Source organism: Dendrobates tinctorius, unplaced genomic scaffold (genome assembly GCF_039654945.1).
Source record: "Dendrobates tinctorius isolate UK_male_01 unplaced genomic scaffold, ASM3965494v1 ptg000351l, whole genome shotgun sequence".
NCBI classification, from domain to species: Eukaryota; Metazoa; Chordata; class Amphibia; order Anura; family Dendrobatidae; genus Dendrobates; species Dendrobates tinctorius.
Window position 1 is genome coordinate 1,195,136 of NW_027362017.1, and position 23,139 is coordinate 1,218,274.

The window sequence follows — 23,139 nt, forward strand, 5'->3', positions numbered from 1 at the left end:
ACAATAAAAAAAAAACAAAAACACATCAATGGTTTTTTTTTTGTATTTTTGCTTGGTGTGTTTTTGCTACTTTGCAGGTGCGCCTTTTCTTTTAATTGTAACATTTTTGCTTTTTTTGGTGCTTTCTTTTCATTCCATTTATGATTTTTTGGTGTGGTTTAACTGCTTTTTTATGTTTTTTGTTCCACTCATGCTTTTTCTTGCATTTTTGCTTGGTGCTTTTTTGCCACTTTTCAGGTGCGTTTTTTTATTTTTTCATTTTTGCTTTATTTTGGTGCAATTTTTTTGTTCTATTTATGCTTTCTTGGTGTGTCTTTGCTTGGTGCTTTTTTTTTGCTGCTTTTTTGTTGCATTTTTACTTTTTTGTGTGTTTTTCATAGTTTGTTTTTTGTGTGTTTTTTCGTTCTATTTATGTTTTTGATGTGTTTTTGCTTGGTGCTTTTTTTGCTGGTTTTTTTTTGCATTTTAACTTTTTTTCCGCTTTTGATTTTTTGTTGTATTGTTTTTTGCTTTTTTTGTTGTATTTTGTGCTTTTTGGTGGATTTTTGCTACTTTTTTTGTGCAGATTATATGTGTCCTTTGTCTACACTACATGTTTGATGACAATTTTTTTTTAGTCACCAAAAATGCAGCAAAAACTCTGTTGCATTTTTTTCAACCTTTTTTGTACTTTCTAATTGCTTTCTATGGTGATAAAACGTGGCAAAATGGAGACATCCTGCTTCCATCCTGAGGCTGAAAACCCAACTAGCCCTCATCCTCCTCATCCACATCGGGGGTTTCCACAATTGTATCCAGTCTGCTAAGTTTACACCATTTACCTGTACTGATACAGCGTAACAAACCCTCAGCTGTGTGGACAGGACTGTGGAAGAGGTGGCGTCTGCAAACAAGAAAGTCTCCATTCACTGACACGACGCAGGAAAGATCCCAGTAACCGGTCTGTGAGCGCCCTCCGGTGGTCAGTGCTATAGGGGACTATACGCCTCTGTGAGCGCCCTCCGGTGGTCAGTGCTATAGGGGAGTATATGCCTCTGTGAGCACCCTCCGGTGGTCAGTGCTATAGGGGACTATACGCCTCTGTGAGCGCCCTCTGGTGGTCAGTGCTATAGGGGAGTATACGCCTCTGTGAGCGCCCTCTGGTGGTCAGTGCTATAGGGGAGTATACGCCGTATACCGTGGGAGCCACAATCACAGGGAGACGAAAAAAGTCATCAACGAGGAGGAATAATCCAGGAATCTACTGACGAGGATTCTGATGGGGAAAGTCATCACACCATGAAAAGTCCTTCACTGGGGTGAAAAAGTCTAAGCACCTTTTTAAAAATATGAAAAAAAAATGTCCCTAAAAAAAAATAAAATAATTTTCACCAAATCTGTAAAAAGTCTAAACCATTTATTTATCTTGATCGAATAAAGAAAAACATATAAAATTTGCCATTTTTTGCCCTTATTTGTCACCTCACCTCTCCCAAAATAATATGTTATAAAAAAAGACCGAACGCAGTTCCAGCATCCAAAAAAATAAAGCTGCACACAAAATATTTTTACTTTTTAAAAGTAGCAAAATATATATATTTATAAAATGTCCGCAAATTTGGTATCGACCGCCACAATTAATTTAATCTCGTTTTTTTCCCCATTGTAAATGCTGTAAAGACAACTCCCCAAATAAAAATGGCCAAAGATGGCGCCCTTCCCCCTCCACCCTGGATATAACCACGTCAGCGTTTCTCACAAGTGATTTCCCTTCGTTTTCTTGGCTTCTGATAGGATGTATATAAGGAATGAGACCTTATGGACGCACCAAAGGACAATGAATAAGAGGCAGCAGAGACCCCTGCAGCCATGGTTAAAGGGGTTGTCCCATGAACCAAAGTTAATTTTAATCAATAGATCTTGGAATAATAATAATTTCCACAATTGGATGTTTGTAAATAAAATCTTCCTGTGCTGAGATAATCTTATAAATGAGCCCCTGCTGTTTAATGGTCGTGTTCGACCATACAGGGACATGTCTGATCATACCACAGCTCCTGAAGGACACCAGGAGGGCACACCAAAAGATGAAAGAGATAGAACGAAAGTTTTAACCAAAAGTTGGAATTTTGAAAAAACGCCAATGAGAACATGGATGGAATAGATGGAGCTCCTCTACAGGAACGGCTCAGTGATACGGGAAGAAACTGGGGCTGGAAATGATAGAGAGACGAAAGTCATTGCTAAAATAAAGCTTCTGCCAAACAACAAAGCGGCTGGACAATATTCCACTAGAGCTAATAAAGTCTTCTGAAGCTGCAGTAGATGCCATCACACGCCTGTGTCAACAGATATGGACAACTGGTAAATGGCCAAAGGAGAGGACAAAATCGGTGTAAGGGGGATGCTACTGACTTTGGAGACTAATGGACTATTGCGCAACTACCTCATGCCAACAAAGTACTACTGAAGATCCTCCACAGACGATGGTTACAGCTTTTCTATGACAGATCAGCCGTAGGAACAAGCAGGATTCATGGAAGGCAGAGGCAGAAGATCTGTGACTGCTAATATAAGATGGATAATAGAAAAGGCCAAAAAATACAACATCTATTATTGCTTCATGGGCTACAGCAGAGCCTCCGACTGTGTAGATCACCAGAGACATTGGGAAACCATGAAGGACATGGTGTGCCGATCCACCTGATCAGCCTCATTCGGAACCTTTACATCGACCAAGAAGCAACAGTCCAAACAGAACATGGTGACACGCATTGGGGCAAAGTAGAGCGATGGGTCAGACAAGGCGGCATCCTGTCACCATTTCTCTTCAAATCGTCTGCAGACGCTATTTTCAGGAAGGCTGGACTTGCCAAATCAAAGTTGCTGGACGAATTATCAACCACCTTAAATACGGAGATGATACAACATTGGTAACAACAGATGGAATAAAGGACGTATTCCGGAGTGTCAAGATGGAAAGCTCTAGCATGGGGCTGCTGCTCAATGCAAGGAAGACAAAGATATTGACTGCTGCCAGGTACGACCGGGTTCTATTTGAGGTGGATGGCGATGAAATGAAAGTTGTAAAGGACTTCAACCTACGCGGATCAATGATCACTCAAAATGGGTGCGAGACCGGAAGTCAATAGGAGAATAGATATGGGTAAATCAGCAATGAAGTGGCAGGACAAGGTCATCAAATCGAGGAACATTTCACTGGTGAAGACACGGCTCGTACATAGTTTGGTCTTTTCTGTGGTAACATACGAATGCGAAACCTGGATGATGAAGAAACAAAACAGAAGAATCAAAGCTTTTGACATGTGGTGCTGGTGAGGGATGTTATCAATACCATGGATGGAAAGAAGAGCACACAAACCGATCTTGGAACAAATCAAGTCAGACATGTCACTTGAAGCAAGAATCACCCAAGCTACGACTTGCCTATTTTGGACCCGTGATTCAAACAGAGCAATCACTGAAGAAGGGGTCAGAAGAATAAAAGGAACAGGGCGAAGAGGAAGACCAGCAACCCGGTGGCTTGATACTATCAAGATAACAGCGGAGAAGACCCTGATGGACCTATCTAGGCTTACACAAGCTCAATCTTTTCACAGAGCGTTCATCCAGCAAGTCGCCATGGCTGGAGATAGAATCAAAAGCCATTTAATAAAGAACAAAATCTGGAAAATCACGAGTCTCCAGATCAATCAGGATTTCTTCTTGTCATAGGAACACTTCAGATAAAAGTCAGGCAGGATGAAAAACAAAGAGGAGAGTGCTGCTGAGGACGTTGCCAGCGACAATTGACGGTGAATTATCCACAATTATCAACCTCTACCTCTCGTAAAATTCTGTAACCACCAAGCTTGCTGTCTCTACGTGTCACAGTTCAATTCTTGGATCTGTGTCAGATTCTGGATTCCCTCATTTAAACCTTTTATTTTTCCTTTCAGGCCTTTGGGGCCTTATATGGGTTTTTGCCCCCAGTGGCCACAGGTGTTATTACATGTCTGATAGTTTTCTTTGCTTTACCTTTTGCCCCCGGTGGTCACTGTGGTTATTACATGTCTTTGGTTTCTCTGCTGATGGTGACCACTCCTTTGCTATATAAGGTCACCTGGAGTATCAGCTGGCATTGGTTATAGCAGGTCCTTGGTGGATTCCAACCACGGTGAAGTTAGCAGCTGGTTCTGAGGTGTTTAGCCACTGCTGAAGGCTGATCTGGTGCTGAACTCTGCTGCCCGGTGTTTGCAGCAGAGAAAGATGGTGAAAGTAGCAGCTGGCTCTGAGGTGTCGAGCCACTGCTGAAGATGGTGAAGGTAGCAGCTAGCTCTGAGGTGTCGAGCCACTGCTGAAGATGGTGAAGGTAGCAGCTAGCTCTGAGGTGTCGAGCCACTGCTGAAGATGGTGAAGGTAGCAGCTGACACTTAGGTGTTGAGTCACTGCTGAAAACTAATCCGGCAAAGAACTCTGCTGCCCGGTGACTGCAGCAGAGAAAGATAAGTGTTTTGTTGTTTTCCCCCGTTTGGTGTATTTTCCTTCGTGTGTATTAGTACAGCGGTGGGACCAGTGTCCGCACTACCCAGTTCCCTAGTAATGGATAGGTGCAGGGCTAGTGAGGGAATCAGGTAACTTGTTCGGCGACAGGTGAAGAGCCTGTATAGGGAACGTTAGGAGTGTTCAGGGACACTGCCTCAGGGGAGTGCAGGAGGTCTCCACGTCCCCACGTCCCCACGGGCCCACCGTTGTAACTGTTTCCCAGTGTTCCCCTTTTGTCTTGTTGTTTAAGTTACCGACCTGCAGGTCGTGTCACACAGGACAGGTACACGTGACAGTCTTGTTGTTTTAGTTACCGACCTGCGGGTCGTGTCACACAGGACAGGTACACATGACACTACGTGGGCAATTGTTTCACTGAGTACAGTTGCGTCTTTCTATCATCCCTGAGTTGGGAACCACTCTGTCAGGAAAGACCTATGTATCCATATTTTTAAAGGGGCATCCTGCCTTTCATCACACCCTTAAACATGCAGGTCCTATGAGGGAGCACGACACCGTAGAGCAGAGGTCTCAAACACGCGGCCTGTGGGCCGCATGCATCCCCTGAGGCAGGCATCTGCGGCCCGCGGTGCACCACATGTCTCACTCCGAGGCAGGTAGATGTGTACGGCGCGCATTCTGGAGCGCGCGATGGCTGTTCTGCGCGCAAAGGACCTGGGATGAGGTCACAGGAATGGAGGAGTCAGGGGTCACATGATCTGCTGGTTGCCATGGTGCTGGAAGAGGGTAAGTTTATGTGTGGGGTCAGGAGTGGTTTACAGGGTGGATGTAGCAGTGCTGTGTGTGTACGAGGTGTACAGAGCCACGTGTGTACGAGGGGTGCGGAGCGGAGATGTGCGTGTATTGGGGGGCCCCATTTGAAAGTTCGCACCAAGGCCCATAACTTCGTAGTTACGCCACTGCTCACACTAGAAGAGAGGAGGAGTGCGCCGCTCCTTAGTGGCTGTGGCTCTGCGTGATGACATCCCTCTGGCGCTATGTAATGACATCGCGCCAGCGCACAGAGAGCGGAAATGTGACTTTCCCCTCATTGCTGGATTTTGCAGGTGATTGTTGACTGTGGCTGTGCGTGTACAGCGAGATGATAGCGCCAGCTCACATGCAGAGCCAACACTATCAACCTACTTGAACGGCCACGATCGGTATTAGCACCGATCGCGACCGTTTAATCCCTTAGATACCGCTATCAATTGTGACTGTATTAAGTTCGAAAGGAATGCGGCCCGCCAGCTTAAATTTTTTTTTTTATGTGTGGCCCATTTACTCTGCCGAGTTTGAGACCCCTGTCGTAGAGAATCTCCTATGTACAAGTCGTCTCCGTGCTTTCCTACAATCCAGACTTTCCAACCAGAAATGACAGGAGTCAGGAGCGGGATGTAGAGCCGTGAAACCAGGAGAGTCTGCTGTTCAGAAGCGTCGGGAATCTGGGTGACATTTCCTCCATGTTGCTTTAGTGGCCGTAGTTTCTGACCCCCAGCTGTGCCCAGAACTGTTGTGATTAAAGGGGAGTTTTTGTTTTTGGAAATCCCCTGTCCCCCAGCTGCAATTTGTTTAAAAAAAAAAAAGCAAGCTTTTCTTTACTTCCCCTCCCCAGGTCCAGCACTGAGTCTCCGCTGCTGCTATGTGACATCATGATGACAGCGCTGCCACCAGTCACTGAGCTCAGCGGCTCTGCCCAAGTGGTCAGCACAATCCGCTCAGACCTGCTGAGATCACCGAGTAGTTGCAGCGCTGTCAATGTGATGTCAGAGATGCAGTCGATAACTGACACTAGGGCAGCGGTGGAGACTCAGCCCCGGACCAGGGGAGTGGGGAGTGAAGTGCAGTTAGTTTTTTTTAAACAAAATTCTGATAAGGGATTCCCAAAATCAGAAATCCACTTCAGAGAAGACTGAATGGAACGGATTCACAGCTTGTGCCCACTCATGACCACCCTGACCTCCGGCACCCCACTCCTACCAGCCATGTGAAGGTCACATGTTATCGGACGGGGGAGGGGGGAGCGGAGTACAACAATGAGAAGTTACTGGTTTTCTTCCTCTCTCTGTTGTGCTGGGGATTTCTTTTTTAAAGTGACAGTACAGCTGGAACGCGTCATCCTGTTACAAGTGCGAAAATTATATGGTTTGGAGGAATTAAAGGGATTGATTTCATAAGTTAGCCATGCGTTTATAGAATTAAAGGGGTTGTCTGCCAGATAGTTGATAACTTACTGATCGACTGCCGTCATACGTGCGCACTGCTTTTCCATTCTTACGGGTATAAAAGTCAGCAGATCAGTGCCCATCAGGGTCTTAGGAGTCTAACGTGCTACTCATCAGGAGCGAGGGTTGCGTTGTGCCCTTAAAGTCAATGTCCAGGTTTTGTGATGAAAGTTATCAGTCACTCCATGATTGAAGACTCTTGAGTCCTCACAGCACAACTATGCAATTTCCCCACAAACCTAGTCAACCAGATTGGGAGTATTCATCAGCCGGCGCCTGTACCCATTTTGACAACCAGCCTAGCTAAAGCAGACAGCTGGGGGCTGGTATTCTCAGGTTGGTAAGGGGGTCATGAATATTGCCCCCCAGCCTAAAAATAGCAGCCCGCAGGCACCCAGAAAAGGCACATCTAGTAGATGTTCCAATTCTGGCACTTTGCCCGGCTCTTTCCACTTGCCCTGTAGCGGTGGCAAGTGGGGTTCATATTTGTGGCATTAATGTTACCTTTGTATTGTCTGGTGACATCAAGCCCACGGCTTAGTAATGGAGAAGCGTCTATAATGTATCTAACCCTATCATGTGTGATATCACACTGGCAATGCCCCCTGTCATTTACAATAATCTCTAGCGGCAGATTCTCGGGGAGATCTATGTCTGGCCCATAGATCTTAACAGCTCATTTACATATTTTAAAAAAAGAGATTATCTCTGTTATAACAGGTCGAATCACAGATATCAAGGTAACCTTTTATCTAGCTTCCTATGACTTACATGTCCATTTAGACAGCTTAGGAGGGTTGATCACACTGACAGCTTCCCATTAGGCTAGGGTCACACCACCATATTTGCTTTTATCTGAGAAAATTGGACCGATTATGCTAATCACACTCTGATCAGAGTGTGCTCATTATTCTCGAATAAGGAGAAGATGGAGAAAAATAATTTCTCCATCTTCTCCATGGTGTCAGTCCAGGGAAATTGAGCTACAGTCAGGTGTCATCCGAGTGCAGTCCGATTTTTTCCATGCACTCATTGACTTGCATGGCCGAGTACGAACCCAGTATCGGATCAAACTTGGACAGGCAGTGATTTTTTTCCTTGGACCGGCTCGGTTGGATTTGAAAATCTGACTTGTGCACAATTGGTATCGCCGCGTTCAGAATCGCCCAATCTATTGAAATACAGAAACAATCCGATCGGCAAGCTGCATGACAAAAAAATTAAAAACGACAAAATTACGGATTCTTGGGCGTCGCAACATTGCAATAAAATGCAATAACAGGCGATTAAAACATCATATCTACCCCAATGTGGTATCAATAAAAAGTCATCTCAGGGTACATAAAATAAGCCATGTCCCAACCCCATATCCCGAAAAATGACGCTATAGATCTTGGGAAATGGCGCCATTTTTAAAAAATTTTTTTTACAAACTTTGAATTTTTTTCACCAATTATATAAGAAAGAACCTAAACATGTTTGGTGTCTGCATAATCAATATGACCCGGAGAATCATAATGGCAGGTCAGGTTTTCACAATCAGTAAACATGGTAAATAAAAAAAACAAACAAAAACAATTGTGGATTTTTTTTGCAACTTTACCGCACTTAGAATTTTTATTTCCTGTTTTTCTAGTACATGATATGGTAAAATCAAGAGCGTTGTTCAAAAATACAACTTTACCTGCAAAAAAAAGCGCTTACCAGGTCATATTGATGAAAAATAGAAAAGTTATGGCTCTGGGAAGAAGGGGAGCAAAAAACGACAATGCAAAAATGGAAAATCCCAAGGTTGGGAAGGGGTTAAGGGTAAAAGGATCAGAGCAAAGGCTAAACCATGAGATAAGATAGTGCTGTAAGGAGATGGAGATATTGCCCACGCTCCATCTTGAAGCAAAACTATAATGTTATTGTGATGCTGAGTCACTTTACACAGGCAAGCAGTGGGTCAGGATAGTTGAGGAGTCAGAGGTCAAAAGCCAGGAGGGTACGTCATAGAGAAGAGACAAAGGTGTAGTCAGGTTGGTAGGCCACGGGTTACGACCTCTGCACAGGAGGAATCCCGAGCCTTGCCTTCTGTGGTCTCCCATTCAGTCCCAACCACAGAGGAGGCTGCTCAGCAAAGGAATCGTTCCCGGCGTCTTGCTCAAGCTAGTGCTATCAGGTTGCTTGCTGCTGCTACCTCTGGGTCAGCTTTAGCAATCCGCACTAGCCAGCAGCGAGCAGCTCCAGAGGCTAAGTCCTTTTTGCAGCCTACTGAGCATGCCCGTGAGACAACTTGTCATTGGAGGTCGGAGGTCACATACTCAGGTCCTCAAGTAGCTCGGATTGGACCATCAGGAAGGTCTCCGCCATTACCAAGCAGCAGTTTATCATCTCTGCATGGTGGACCCCGGGTTGCGATCGCACCTCCTTATATTTTATATCTAGTGTGATCTGAAACCCTAACAAAGGTAATGGTCCAAGGTCAAAATACTAGGAAGATAGCAGATCAGAGCAAAGGGGTAAAACAGAGATGTCAGAACGAGGTCCATGGTCTGGCAACCAGAGATCATCCAGCAAAACACAAGGCATAGAGTAAACCAACCACACTTAGCTAAAGGTACAATTGGCACTATAGATAGCCATGTAATTATCTGAACAGGAGACACATGGATGAAGCTCAGGCACCCTGAAACGGATTGGATCATTCAAGACACTGACAGCTCAGCACGTCACAGTATCTGATTGGGCAGCTGAGGTGTCCATCAAATATTTGGACCCACGAGAGGATGAAAGTGCAGATAATGGAGAAACAACTGGGTTAATTCTTGGATGCTATATAGTAAAGACAAAAGATGCCAATCCGAGTATAAGCGGTTTATTTGTCAACGCGTTTCGAAGTATACAAACGTCTTCTTCAGGACAACCACGATCGTTATTTTAACCCATTTTTTCTCCATTAGCTGAACTTTCGTCCATGAATTACTAACAGCTCAGCCCTGCTCTAGATTTTACGGCAGACAGTAATTCAATGCACCAAGACACAGAGAAGGGTGGAATTGTGACAGTTATCTTGTGTAATGCGAACTGTGATGTGCGATAAAGATGTTCCTTGATCTCAATAAATTTGTTCGGAAATAAACGTTTTTTTCTGAGGAGTTTGAAATTCATATTACAGCAAAATCTGTTTTCCTTTCAGGAAGATCTTTATATACAGCAGTTCGGCACTGCGATGGGGTCTCGGGTCACCCCAAGTTTTGCAAATGTATACATGGGGCGATTTGAGTCCCTATCGCCCTTGTCATCTCTAAAGTTTAATAGACGTATCCATTATTATCGCCGCTACATAGATGACCTCCATCATATGGAGGGGCGATATGTAAGAGGCGGTTTCATTTGTACAAGAACTATACCAAAGTACGGGGGTAATCTCCTTCACTTCAAATATCTCGAAGGAAAATATAGCGTTTCTAGATTTAGAGCTATCAATCAGACCGCGATCAGTAAAGCCCATTTTAAACCGGTGGATACGAATGGATATCTGGATTTTTATAGTGCTCTATACCTCAAATGGACGTGTAACATCCCCTCCAGTCAATTTCGACGCATAAGATGAAACTGCACATCTCCGTCTGATTATATGGAAAAATCAAAGATTTTCGTTTCCAGATTTAGAGATAAAAGATATCCCGATTGTCTGATAGAAACAGCCTATCAGAAAATCTGGCCTTTTCACAAAATGATTGTCTCAAAAAGTCTATGACTAAAAATCAGACAACAGATGAGACAAATAAGTGGAAATTTAACGGGGTCATTCAAACAATTCTAGGGTAAAAAAAAAGACTCAATTCTTAAAAATGTTGTTCTCCCTAAACCTGTGATTGTTTTCCGAAGAGGTAAAACAATCAAAAACAATTTAGCACCAAGTTTGTGCAAACTACAGGGGAAAAGATCAAAGACAAAGAGAAGAAAAAACAAGGAGGAACTAATAAAGTAGGTGTCTTTAGGTGTGGTAGCAAACGATGTTAATGTTGCAAGATCATAAACTGTGGGATTAAACAAACAATTTCACAAAATTCCAAAGCCATGTTCACACAAATTGTCACGCACAGTGTAGGACAGACTAAGTGCAAAACATATTGGGTATAAGGTGAAGCGGGGGCCCAACACTAGGGAAACGGGGAGTGGAGACTCCTAGGCAGTTCTAACGTCACCCTGTCTGCCCTATCATCCCTATATAGGTTCCGCACCTATCGCTGAGCAGGATACCTAATCCCTGCCTGACCCTAGTGATACGCCCTGCAGCAGGAAGGACAGGATGACCGCTAGTCAAACTCCACTACCGCTAAAGGCAGATAGGATAAACAAAACAATGGGGACACTTAGCTTGAGTAGACTCAGAGAGAAACACCAGCGCCCTCCAAACTCCAAAGAGGATGCTAGCAGACTGCTACAGCTCCAAGCCTTAAAAGGGAAGTTCAAATAGAAAATAACACCTGCAACTCCCAACAGGAAGTTGGAAGTTATATGACACCCAGATCCAGGTGTGACCATTAGAGTTGGGGGAGGTGGCCACTGGGTCCTAGTGTCAGAAGGTCGAGGCAGAAGTCTGCAAAGCAATCTGTTGAGTGCAACGGTCTGCAGCCTCTGACACATCTGTGACACATAAACAAGAATTATCTTGCGACTCCGATTTCGTTGTGTATGTGGTTACCTGTATATGCGGACTTCAATATGTCGGTCGTATGACCCAGACATTGTGAAACCGCATGAATGGTCACAAACACAAAGTTAAAAAAAGGTTTTCTTAAGCAAATTTTATCTAAACATCTCACTATTGTACATAACAAAGAATATAATGTGATCAAAGTCACAAATACCTATCACAACGAGAAATAGAAAATCCATTCCCAATGGTAAAGAGTCATATTGGATTCATAAACTGGGGACACTTTATCCAGATGGTTTAAATGAAACACTAGAACCCGTGTGAGTTGGGTGCTATAAAAAGAAGAAAAGGAAAAAAAAAAATAATTTATATCTTTTTTCCCCAATTCGCTAATGAAGGCCCACAACAAGCCTAGATATACAGTTATTTGAATTAATTCTAAAAATGCAAAATAGAATTAAAAAGTCAACATTTAATTTTAAGAGGATCCCAATACAATATGATGGTTTTTAGGCTTAAGATACACAGAAGGGAGGAGGAAGTGTTCTCTCTTGGCCAGGTGAAATGATATACATTTTGGAAAAGGACTAGATATCCTTTCCAAGAGTTCCAGACAGAACGTATGGCTCCATTTGAACACACATAATTTTGTTCCAAGAAAGGAGAAACATATACAATTGTGACCAAAAGTATTGACACCCCTGCAATTCTGTCAGATAATACTCAGTTTCTTCCTGAAAATGATTGCAAACACAAATTCTTTGGTATTATTATCTTCATTTAATTTGTCTTAAATGAAAAAACACAAAAAGAATTGTCCTAAAGCCAAATTGGATATAATTCCACACCAAACATAAAAAAGAGGGTGGACAAAAGTATTGGCACTGTTCAAAAAATCATGTGATGCTTCTCTAATTTGTGTAATTAACAGCACCTGTAACCTACCTGTGGCACCTAACAGGTGTTGGCAATAACTGAATCACACTTGCAGCCAGTTGACATGGATGAAAGTTGACTCAACCTCTGTCCTGTGTCCTTGTGTGTACCACATTGAGCATGGAGAAAAGAAAGAAGACCAAAGAACTGTCTGAGGACTTGAGAAACCATCTTGTGAGGAAGCATGAGCAATCTCAAGGCTACAAGTCCATCTCCAAAGACCTGAATGTTCCTGTGTCTACCGTGCGCAGTGTCATCAAGAAATTTAAAGCCCATGGCACTGTGGCTAACCTCCCTAGATGTGGACGGAAAAGAAAAATTGACAAGAGATTTCAACGCAAGATTGTGCGGATGTTGGATAAAGAACCTTGACTAACATCCAAACAAGTTCAAGCTGCCCTGCAGTCCGAGGGTACAACAGTGTCAACCCGTACTATCCGTCGGCGTCTGAATAAAAAGGGACTGTATGGTAGGAGACCCAGGAAGACCACACTTCTTACCCCGAGACATAAAAAAGCCAGGCTGGAGTTTGCCAAAACTTACCTGAAAAAGCCTATAACGTTTTGGAAGAATGTTCTCTGGTCAGATGAGACAAAAGTAGAGCTTTTTGGGCAAAGGAATCAACATAGAGTTTACAGGAGAAAAAAGAGGCATTCAAAGAAAAGAACATAGTCCCTACAGTCAAACATGGTGGAGGTTCCCTGATGTTTTGGGGTTGCTTTGCTGCCTCTGGCACTGGACTGCTTGACCATGTGCATGGCATTATGAAGTCAGAAGACTACCAACAAATTTTGCAGCATAAGGTAGAGCTCAGTGTGAGAAAGCTGGGTCTCCCTCAGAGGTCATGGGTCTTCCAGCAGGACAATGACCCAAAACACACTTCAAAAAGCACTAGAAAATGGTTTGAGAGAAAGCACTGGAGACTTCTAAGGTGGCCAGCAATGAGTCCAGACCTGAATCCCATAGAACACCTGTGGAGAGATCTAAAAATGGCAGTTTGGAGAAGGCACCCTTCAAATATCAGGGACCTGGAGCAGTTTGCCAAAGAAGAATGGTCTAAAATTCCAGCAGAGCATTGTAAGAAACTCATTGATGGTTACCGGAAGCGGTTGGTCGCAGTTATTTTGGCTAAAGGTTGTGCAACCAAGTATTAGGCTGAGGGTGCCAATACTTTTGTCTGGCCCATTTTTGGAGTTTTGTGTGAAATGATCAATGTTTTGCTTTTTGCTTCTTTCTCTTTTGTGTTTTTTTCATTTAAGACAAATTAAATGAAGATAATAATACCAAAGAATTTGTGTTTGCAATCATTTTCAGGAAGAAACTGAGTATTATCTGACAGAATTGCAGGGGTGTCAATACTTTTGGCCACAACTGTAAAAGCTTTCACAGTTGAAACCGCACCCACATTCGATGGGGGGGGGTATATAAAACTCCCCACATTTTGTTGTAATTTTGTTTTATACACCTGAGGAAGGCTGTTTTAGAGCAGAAACGCATTGTGATTTTAATTACCGTACCTTTTAAGTTTTTCTTGCTATTTTAATGCTACCAGCATGTAAAAATCGTCATTACCTATGAATTTTAAATAAATTTAATCTGACAAGCACAAAAGTGTCTTCACCGATCTGGACATTGCCCGGAGGTGTGTTCTACATCTGACGGTCATTTGGGATTCCTTCCACAAAAAGGAAGCGCCTGCAATTTCTTTTCTCTAACAATAAAGGGCAAGGACAGTGATTAAAAAACTCAAGGCCCATTTTGCCAGGTATGACATTCCAGATGTCGTTTTCTCGGACAATGCGGCGCAGTTTACTTCAGAAAAGTTCAAAACCTTCAGCAAGAAGTGGGAATTTGAACACCAGACGTCTTCTCCCAGATATCCTCAGAGTAATGGGAAAGCAGAGTCAGCAGTAAAAACAGCCAAAAGACTCATGCAGAACGCAAAACAGGAGGGTACGGATGTATATCTGTCTATACTGGATCATAGAAACGCACCCACCCAAGGCCTAGACAGCAGTCCGGCACAGAGGCTCATGAGTAGGCGTACAAAGACACTCTTACCAACTGCTAGTCATCTGTTAAAGCCAAAGTTGCTGGGAAACATCAAAGCTAAATTACAGAAGAATCAAGATAGGCAAGCTTTCTATTACAATAAATCTGAAAAGGATCTGCCTGAGCTCCAGAGAAATGACAACATCCGGCTGCAGCCAAGCAGCACGTTTGACAAACCCTGGCAAAAGGCAAAAGTTGTCCATAAACTAGAACCTCAGTTCTACGAAATTCTAACAGAGGAAGTTAGAAGACTAAGGAGAAATCGGAGATATCTGAGGAAATCGCAAGAAAGAGATGGTTCATGGCCTTGTGAGCAGTATCCTGGCACCCAAGACAGCGAGGCAGCAAGTACAAGTCAAGTACCAGCAGTGACAGCTGACCATCAGGGTGAGGATTCTGGCCAGAGACAGATAATATCAGAGGGCATAGTACCAGGATCAGAAGAACTACCAGATATAGGCAGTGGCACATCATATCTAACTGGACTTATTTTTATAGCTCTAACTTGGTCATGGTATACAATGTTTTATTAATTTTATTGTTCCTCCAGTTAAAAGAGAAAGGATGTAGCAATATGTTATATGATGATGTGGCCTCTAGGGGTCTCACTTTGTTTTTGTGTGTACTATAGTCATGTTTGAAAGTTGTTGGTTGTTGTCAGTGGCGTATCTAGGGGGGGGGCAGCCGGGGCAGTTGCCCCGGACGCAGCCAGCAGGGGGGAGCAGTAGGGCCGCCTAATGCAGCGGTCCGCAGTGTCCTCCCTGGCGGCTGCGTTCTTCCGCCCCCCCTGGCCTGGGAGTCGGCGGTTCTCTGTGTCAGCTGTCAAGCTGACAGCCGGCGCAGAGAAGGAGAGCGTGCCGGCTCCCACGGAGCAATTGTACTAGCGTCTATACAGACGCCAGTGAAATTGCAGCTCTGACCGCCGGGTCAGAGCGACGTTAGCAGCGTGATCAGGTCATGTGATCACACTGCTGACGTCACTCCCCGGCGCTCAGAGAGAACCCTGGTAGTAAGTGTGCTCCTCTGTGGAGCTGAAGAACCACCAAAGATGGGAGATGGGGGGGATTTGTAGAGGGGATGGGGATTAATGTGTGGGGGGATTTGTAGACGGCATGGGGGTTAATGAATGGGGATGGGGGTTAATATGTGGGGGGGTTAATGAATGGGGATGGAGGTTAATGAGTGGGGACAAGGGTTAATGTGTGGGGGCATTAATGAGTGGGGGGTTAATGAGTGGGGATGGGGGTTAATGAATTGGGATGGGGTTAATGTGTGTGGGGTTAATGAGTGGGGATGGGGGTTAATGTGTGGGGGGTTAATGTGTGGGGGGGCTAATGAATGGGGATGGGGGTTAATGTGTGGGGGCGTTAATGAGTGGGGATAAGGGATAATGTGTGGGGGGATTAATGAATGGGGATGGGGGTTAATGTGTGGGGGTTAATGAGTGGGAATGGGGGTTAATGTGTGTGGGGGTTAATGAGTGGGAATGGGGGTTAATGTGTCTGGGGGTTAATGAGTGGGGATGGGGTTAATGTGTGAGGGTATTTGGAGTGGGGATGGGGGTTATTTAATGTGTGGGGGGATTTTGAGTGGTGATGGGGGTTGATGAGTGGGGATTGGGTTAATGTGTGGGGGGATTTGGAGGGGGGGGGGCGCCAAACCGAATTCTTGCCCCGGGTGCTAGAAAGCCTAGATATGCCTCTGGTTGTTGTGAAAGAGAACTCTTGTAATGGAGGATTGAACATCATGAAATAAACAGCCTGGAGATACCCACAAAGTGTGATCCAAGACAGGAAACAACTAACAGAACAGTTAGTATTGTGAGTTGCTTGACAGTAGTGATAGCAAGAGTTAATTTTGGGGACTAGCCCAGAATGAGAGCGTCTAAGGTGAAGGGCAAGAGGCAGTTTCCTGTTGAGACATCTGATAGGGCCCAGAGTGCATAGAGAAGAGAATTAAGGTCTGATATGAGCTGTGCCACAATTCTTGGGTGTCCCTAGTAGTGAGAGGAGACCGGCAAAAAGATAGCATGATCCGGAGAAGAAATGAAGAAGAGTAACTGAGAGACAGAGTGATTTACCAGACACCAGTCCTGTGAGAGGACACCTGGCAGTACGGTCCAGAGTTTATATCTCCTAAAGGTGACGGGACGGATCATGCGAGACGAAGAGTGCCTCAGGCCGGAGTTGAGTAAAGAGCTCTTTCTAAACTGAACTGTAGCATCGGGCTACGTTGTGGTGAAGTAGCAAGGAACAGTGAAGACATAGAACAAATAAAGACAGAGAAGAGAAAAGGATTTAATTTGTGTGAGGAAAATGTTGCACATTATCAAGTAAATGTTTGATAAGATATGTACACCCTACCTTCTGTATATAATCTTCCCCAAACTAAGGTTCAGTAAAAATGTTAAAATAAACTGGTGGTCTCCGACCTTGAACTGTACAAGGTTTGGTCCTGGCCAACCAGCACCACTGGTTAGTTGCAGTCTGCCTAAGCATAGCGCCCTCACAGCACAAGTCCACACGCCCAGCCAGGACCTTCACCTTCAACTATCGTGTCAGGGTGTAAGAGATAAGTACCCTGCCCACGGCTACTTCCCTAAGCTGCATCCAATTGTTTTTTGATGGAATTATTGTGTTGGAAGATCCATCTCTCAGATTGTGAGAAGTTGTACATATCGCTATGAAGATTACACCCAAGGTCATGCAGGTAATACTTCTCATGATGAAGATGCCTGGGCCATGTACCTTGCCTTGTCTTCTGAATTCACCCTCGGTTTGTACCCTTCCCCCACCCAGAGAAGAGAAGAGTAGTACTGCGCCGTAATACACCAAACAGACTACCAAGGTAATACAAACAGGGATAATGGAAACTACCAAACATACAAATATGCACACACAGACAACTGAGGTATGCATCGGGGAGTGGAGGATGGGGATAAACCAAAGCAATAGAAGAAAGAGAATTATCACACACACTCAAAACCTAGCAGCAGTCACAGATAAATCCACCAAACGCCTTCTCCAATAGCAACCAACAACCACCTCCAGCCATGCAACATAAGCTATTTCTGACAATGAGTGCTATTCAGGACCCAGATTATATAGGAGATGGGAGTGACAATCAGTGAACAGCTGAGAGCCTTAATGCAGGAAAGTTTATAGGAGCGCTCAACTGAGCAGATTAACCCCTGCACTGCTAAAAGAAACTTGCACCATTTAATATGAAGGTGAAGTGCTCCTTATCAGTGCAGGAGTAGAAGAAATCAGAGGCTGCGGTCTTCTGGCTCCTCTCTGTCGTGGTAAACCTGTGACAATAAGGTTTTGAAACTGTTTCATAGTGGCATGATCTTACAGGCTTTACACTGCCCACATTTATGGGAATCGGGTGCTTTGTTTTGTAAGTAGAAATCATCTTGCGCTAGTTTGTTTCTGATGGCGCGCTGCCAAAATGTTCTTCAAATTACGACGCCTACGGTTTGTTATCATTGGGTAATCAGCAATTCTATCCTTTATATCTACTGCTGATTGAAAACACCAATATCCTCATACGCCTCAACATGTTGGGCATTTTCACAATTGTGACCAATTTAATAGGTTAGTACAATTTACCTGCACTGTTACATTGTAACAAACTACTAGTATTAGCTACTGACTGCAAATAAGAATGTCTCCATTCAATGACACAACGTCGAAAAGATCCAGGTAATTGATCTGTGAGCGTCCTCCATCCCGTACTGGTCAGTCCTCACTATCAATAAAGGTGAATGAGGAATCCAAGAAAATGACAGCGCACGGTCATACAGAGGAGAGATGGTGAATCGATCACGCCACGATACGCTTTCCAATAGGGCAATATAACTGTAAGTAAATTTAAAAAAAAAAGTGTAAAAATCTTCCCCTTCCCTTGACACACTTAAAAAAAAATAAAAAAAATAATACCATATCGGTAAAATCGATAAAACTTATGTATGATGTAGAAAAAAAAGTCCTGACACGGCTCCAACATTCGAAAAATAAAGTTGAACACAATATAACGTACAAATAGCATTTTTTTTGTTTACGATGTTTACTTTTTAAAAGAAGTAAAGAAAAAATTTATATATAAAAAACACAAAATAATAAAAATGTTGTACGATCACAATCATAACGACCCCAACAATTAATTTAATGTATTTTTTTCTCTCACAGTGAATGCTTTAAAAACGACTCTCCTTCCTCTCTTATTGCCCACACAAACAAATGTCAAAAGATTGCGCTCTTCCTCCTCCATCCTGAAGATAACCATGACTGTGTTGCTCACAAGTGTAATGTCACAATGATTAGTAAACTCCTCTCATTGTCTTCACTTCCCTAAGAAATGATAAGGAGGATAATCACAAGTCCCCAGATCATTGGGGATTTCTTGTTAAATTAACATTAAGGACAAATATCAGGCAAGATGAAAAACAAGAGGAGAGTGCTGCTGAGGAGATCGCCAGCGAGTGCTGCTGAGGAGATTGCCAGCGGACTGCTGCAAATGACAGGAAAGCGTCACAAGTTTCAGCCCTTTGTTACAGGACAATTATGCACCTTTGTTCAAGCCAATTACTTGTTGCCTCTATGTGAGCAAAGTTGGTGAACTGTCTACTGGGTAAAAAGGAATCTTTCTCTCATCCATGAGTTGGGAACCGCATTGTCAGAAAGGTCAATGTGTGACTATGTCCATATGTCACGACACAGCTGTCGGGAAGCTCAGGACCAGGGGCTCCTTCCCTGTCCATAACACTAGGGGGCGCCCTAACTTACCCTGCTCCCGGGATACTTCAGATTGCGAAGATGCCGGGGCCTCCGCCCTTGCCTTATCTCCTAAGTTAGCCCTCCGTCTGTTCTCTTCCCCACCCAGGGAAGAGGGGGCGCTACTGTGCACCATAGTACACCAACCCGACAAACAAGGCAACACAGACAAGGGTTAACAGAAACCTCTAGGCATTCAAAATATTCAAACAAAAAAGGAGAGAAGCCAGCACTGCCTATGGTCAGAATGTAATATATAAAGTGCATATGCACATATTGATTTCTAACTATACTAAAATGAGACATTTAGCAAACAATTGATCAGTTTTTTGAGCCACCCCGCCACGTCAAGGCATTCTCATATGGGGCAGTCCTACTCTACGTTTTTTATATTCGCTGTGCCATTACGGCCTCCTAAATGTATTAAAAGCAAGACCATATTAAATGCAAACTGTACCTGAAGCATTTCTGAATCACTCCCATGGTGCCAGAAATGGCGAGCGCAGATAAAGGCTGACCAGGTCCGGACATGGACATTTCAGATCTAACCTCCACACTGCCAAACCAGCAACCACAGATGAAGGGTGAGACAGGCCCAGACACAGTTGCATAATTAAATAGAGCCTGGAGCAGGGCAGGGCTGCTGTATGTGTGTACAGCAGCCTAGATCAATCACAATAAACACAGAAAGAATGGCGTGCATAACCAAGTGCGCACGGCAAACAGTGGTGGTCAGCCACAAACCAATATCAAATAAAAAAGAGGGAGAAGCCAGCGCTGCCTATGGTCAGAACGCAATACATAAAGTGCATATGCACATATTGATTTCTAACTGTACTTTAAAATGGGACACTTAGCAAACAATTGATCAATTTTATGAGCCATGCCAAGGCATTCTCATATGGGGCAGTCCTACTCTACTTTTTTTTATATTCACTGTGCCATTACGGCCTCCTATATTCACTCACATATAACAGAGGAATGCACCGGGGCGTGAAGGGAGAGGAATAAACCAAAAATAGGGAAGGATAAGGAATTACCACACATACAAACCAAATAACAGTCGCCGATAACTCCACCAACTCTCCTTCTCATATGCAGGGTCGGACTCGGGTGTCTGGGGCCCACCAGGGGAATGGACTCTAGGGGCCCACTGTTGTGAATTCATTTTCTGGTCTGCCAGTCGTGAGTTCTCTTTCCGGGCTCCCTCTGGTGGTGGCAGGAGGTAGTGAAGCTGATTTAATTAGCAGAGACCTGCCACCTGATGATGAGGACGAGGATTGGACATCTGGAGTCTCAGACTGGATTTAAGACAGCCGACTCCCTATTCCCATGCTGGTGATTTTTTCTGCCTCTTGAGGTCTTGGTTTCCAGGTCAGTTCCTGTCATCTCAAGCTAAGTTATTTCTGCTCATGTCCACATTTGATTTGGTTTTGTCTATTCAGTTTTTGTGTGGTCAGCCAGACCTGGCTGGGGCTGTGCTGAATTTCCACTCTTATGTTACTGTATGTGCCAGTTTGCTTTTTGTCCCTTATTAGATTGGCCTCTTTTTGCTCTGTTCTCAGAATATGCCAGAGTGCTGATATAGTGGGTGAAATCTAGTGACTTCAGGGTTTTTTTTGCTATCAGAAGTGTTGGACATTTTTTGCAGGGTTTTTTTGGCATGATTGCAGACAGTGTCTTTCCTTTCCTGTCCTTTCTAGTTAGTGCGGGCCCCATCGTTTGCTCAGCCTATTTTCCTACCTGTGTTTGTGCTTTCATCTTGATTCACCGTCAATACATGTGTGGGGGCTGTCTATTCCTTTGGGGTCTGCTCTGGGGCAGTTTAATTTTCCCCTTTTCTTGCTTTAGGCTTATTTAGTCCTCCGGCTGTGATGAGGTGTCTAGAATCATTGTAGGTACGCGCAACGGCTGCTGTTAGTTGTGTGGGTAGGATCAGGGGTCTGCAATCCGCATAGTTACCAACCGCTCTGGTTTTCTTGGTTTTGTTTTCCTCCACGGTGACTCAATCATAACAGCCCACCCTACAGCTATATGCAAATATCTGTCAGTCGTTATCCCCATTATAGTGGAGCTTCAGCTGTAAAACACAGGCGGCTCCTGCACATCTACTGTGTGCCCCCCATAACTGGATGTATAATTACGGTAGTTTACATTAATGGGGTTCTTTGGTTAAAACAAGTTATCACCGATCCATGGGCTTCACAGGATAGGGGATCGCTTAGGTCCGACCATTAGAAACTGCACCGATCGGAAGAATGAGGAAGTTTTATCGTTGATAGGACACTTATCCCCATTTTAAAATGGAACGGCAGGTGGGATGTCTGACCGAAGCTCCATTCATTCTCTTTGGGGCTTCCAAATAAAAAAACAAGTGCAGCCACAGAGGGAATGAATGGATCAGTGATCAAGTTGTACATGCCACTCCAGTCTAATGGGGATAAAAAGTTCCACATTTTGCTGAATGGATGCAAGTAGTCAGACTCCCACCAATCAATACGTTGTCACTTATCCTGTGGAGAGGTGATTACTTTTTTCACAGGAAAACCCCTGTAAAGCCCCGTCACACATAGGGACGCACCAGCGATCCCGACAACGATATGACCTTGTCAGGATCGCTGGTGTGTCACTACATGATCACTGGTGAGCTGTCAAACAGGCAGATCTCAGCAGCGATCAGGACCAGCGACAACGCGGGTAACAAGCGTGCGCCGCTTAGTTACCCGCAGTGTACCTTAGATACCAGCGGGCTGGTGCAGGGAGCTGGTATCCAAGGTAAACAGTGGGTTTCTATGTGACGCGCGCGCTTAGTTACTCACGCTTTACCTTGGATACCAGCTCCAGCTCGCTGATCGCTGGTCTCCCACCTGCCACATGCAGCGATGCGTGCTGGCCAGCGGGAGACCAACGATCAAAAAAGTCCAGGGCTTTCGAGCACAATCAGCGATACCCGGCAGGGGGGGCGGTCGCTGATAGGTGTCACACACAGCGAGATCGCTGCTGAGATCGCTGTTGTGTCACAAAACTTGTGACTCAGCAGCGATCTCGCTAGCGATCTCGCTGTGTGTGACGGGGGCTTAAGTGCATCTCTACCGCTGTGTGCCAAGTATTTAATTATTAGAGAGAACAAATGACCACCATACACAACACAATCCACTATACCAAGACCAATAATGCCACATACAGGGAGGAAATTCCACCACACCATGACCAGACCACATAGTGACCAAATATTACCAGCATAGAGCGACCAAATAATACCACATGCAAGGAGAAATGCCACCACACCATAACTAGACTACATATTCCACCACATGGTGACCGAATAATACCACATACAGAAAAGAAATACTGCCACACCATGACCAGACCATATAGTGACTCAATAATATGACATATTACCAGCATATAAGGACCAAATAATACCACATACAAGGAGAAATACTGCCACGCCGACATCAGACCACAAATTACCACCACATAATGACCAAATACTGCAATACTGATCATGAATACAACCCACAATACTAACACTGTTATTACCAGCAGTGACATTATACACAGGTGCTCTGTATATAGTGTATAGTGTACAGGTAATACAGGGATCACCAGTGACATTATACACAGGAGATCTGTATATAGTGTACAGGTAATACAGTGATCACCAGTGACATTATACACAGGAGATCTGTATATAGTGTACAGGTAATACAGTGATCACCAGTGACGTCACATAGCAGCAACATAGTCCTCCATATAGTATTATGGGCACCACATAGTCCTCCATATAGCATTATGGGCACGACATAGTCCTCCATACAGTATTATGGGCACCACATAGTCCTCCATACAGTATTATGGGCACCACATAGTCCTCCATACAATATTATGGGCACCACATAGTTCTCCATACAGTATTATGGGCACCACATAGTTCTCCATACAGTATTATGGGCACCACATAGTCCTCCATACA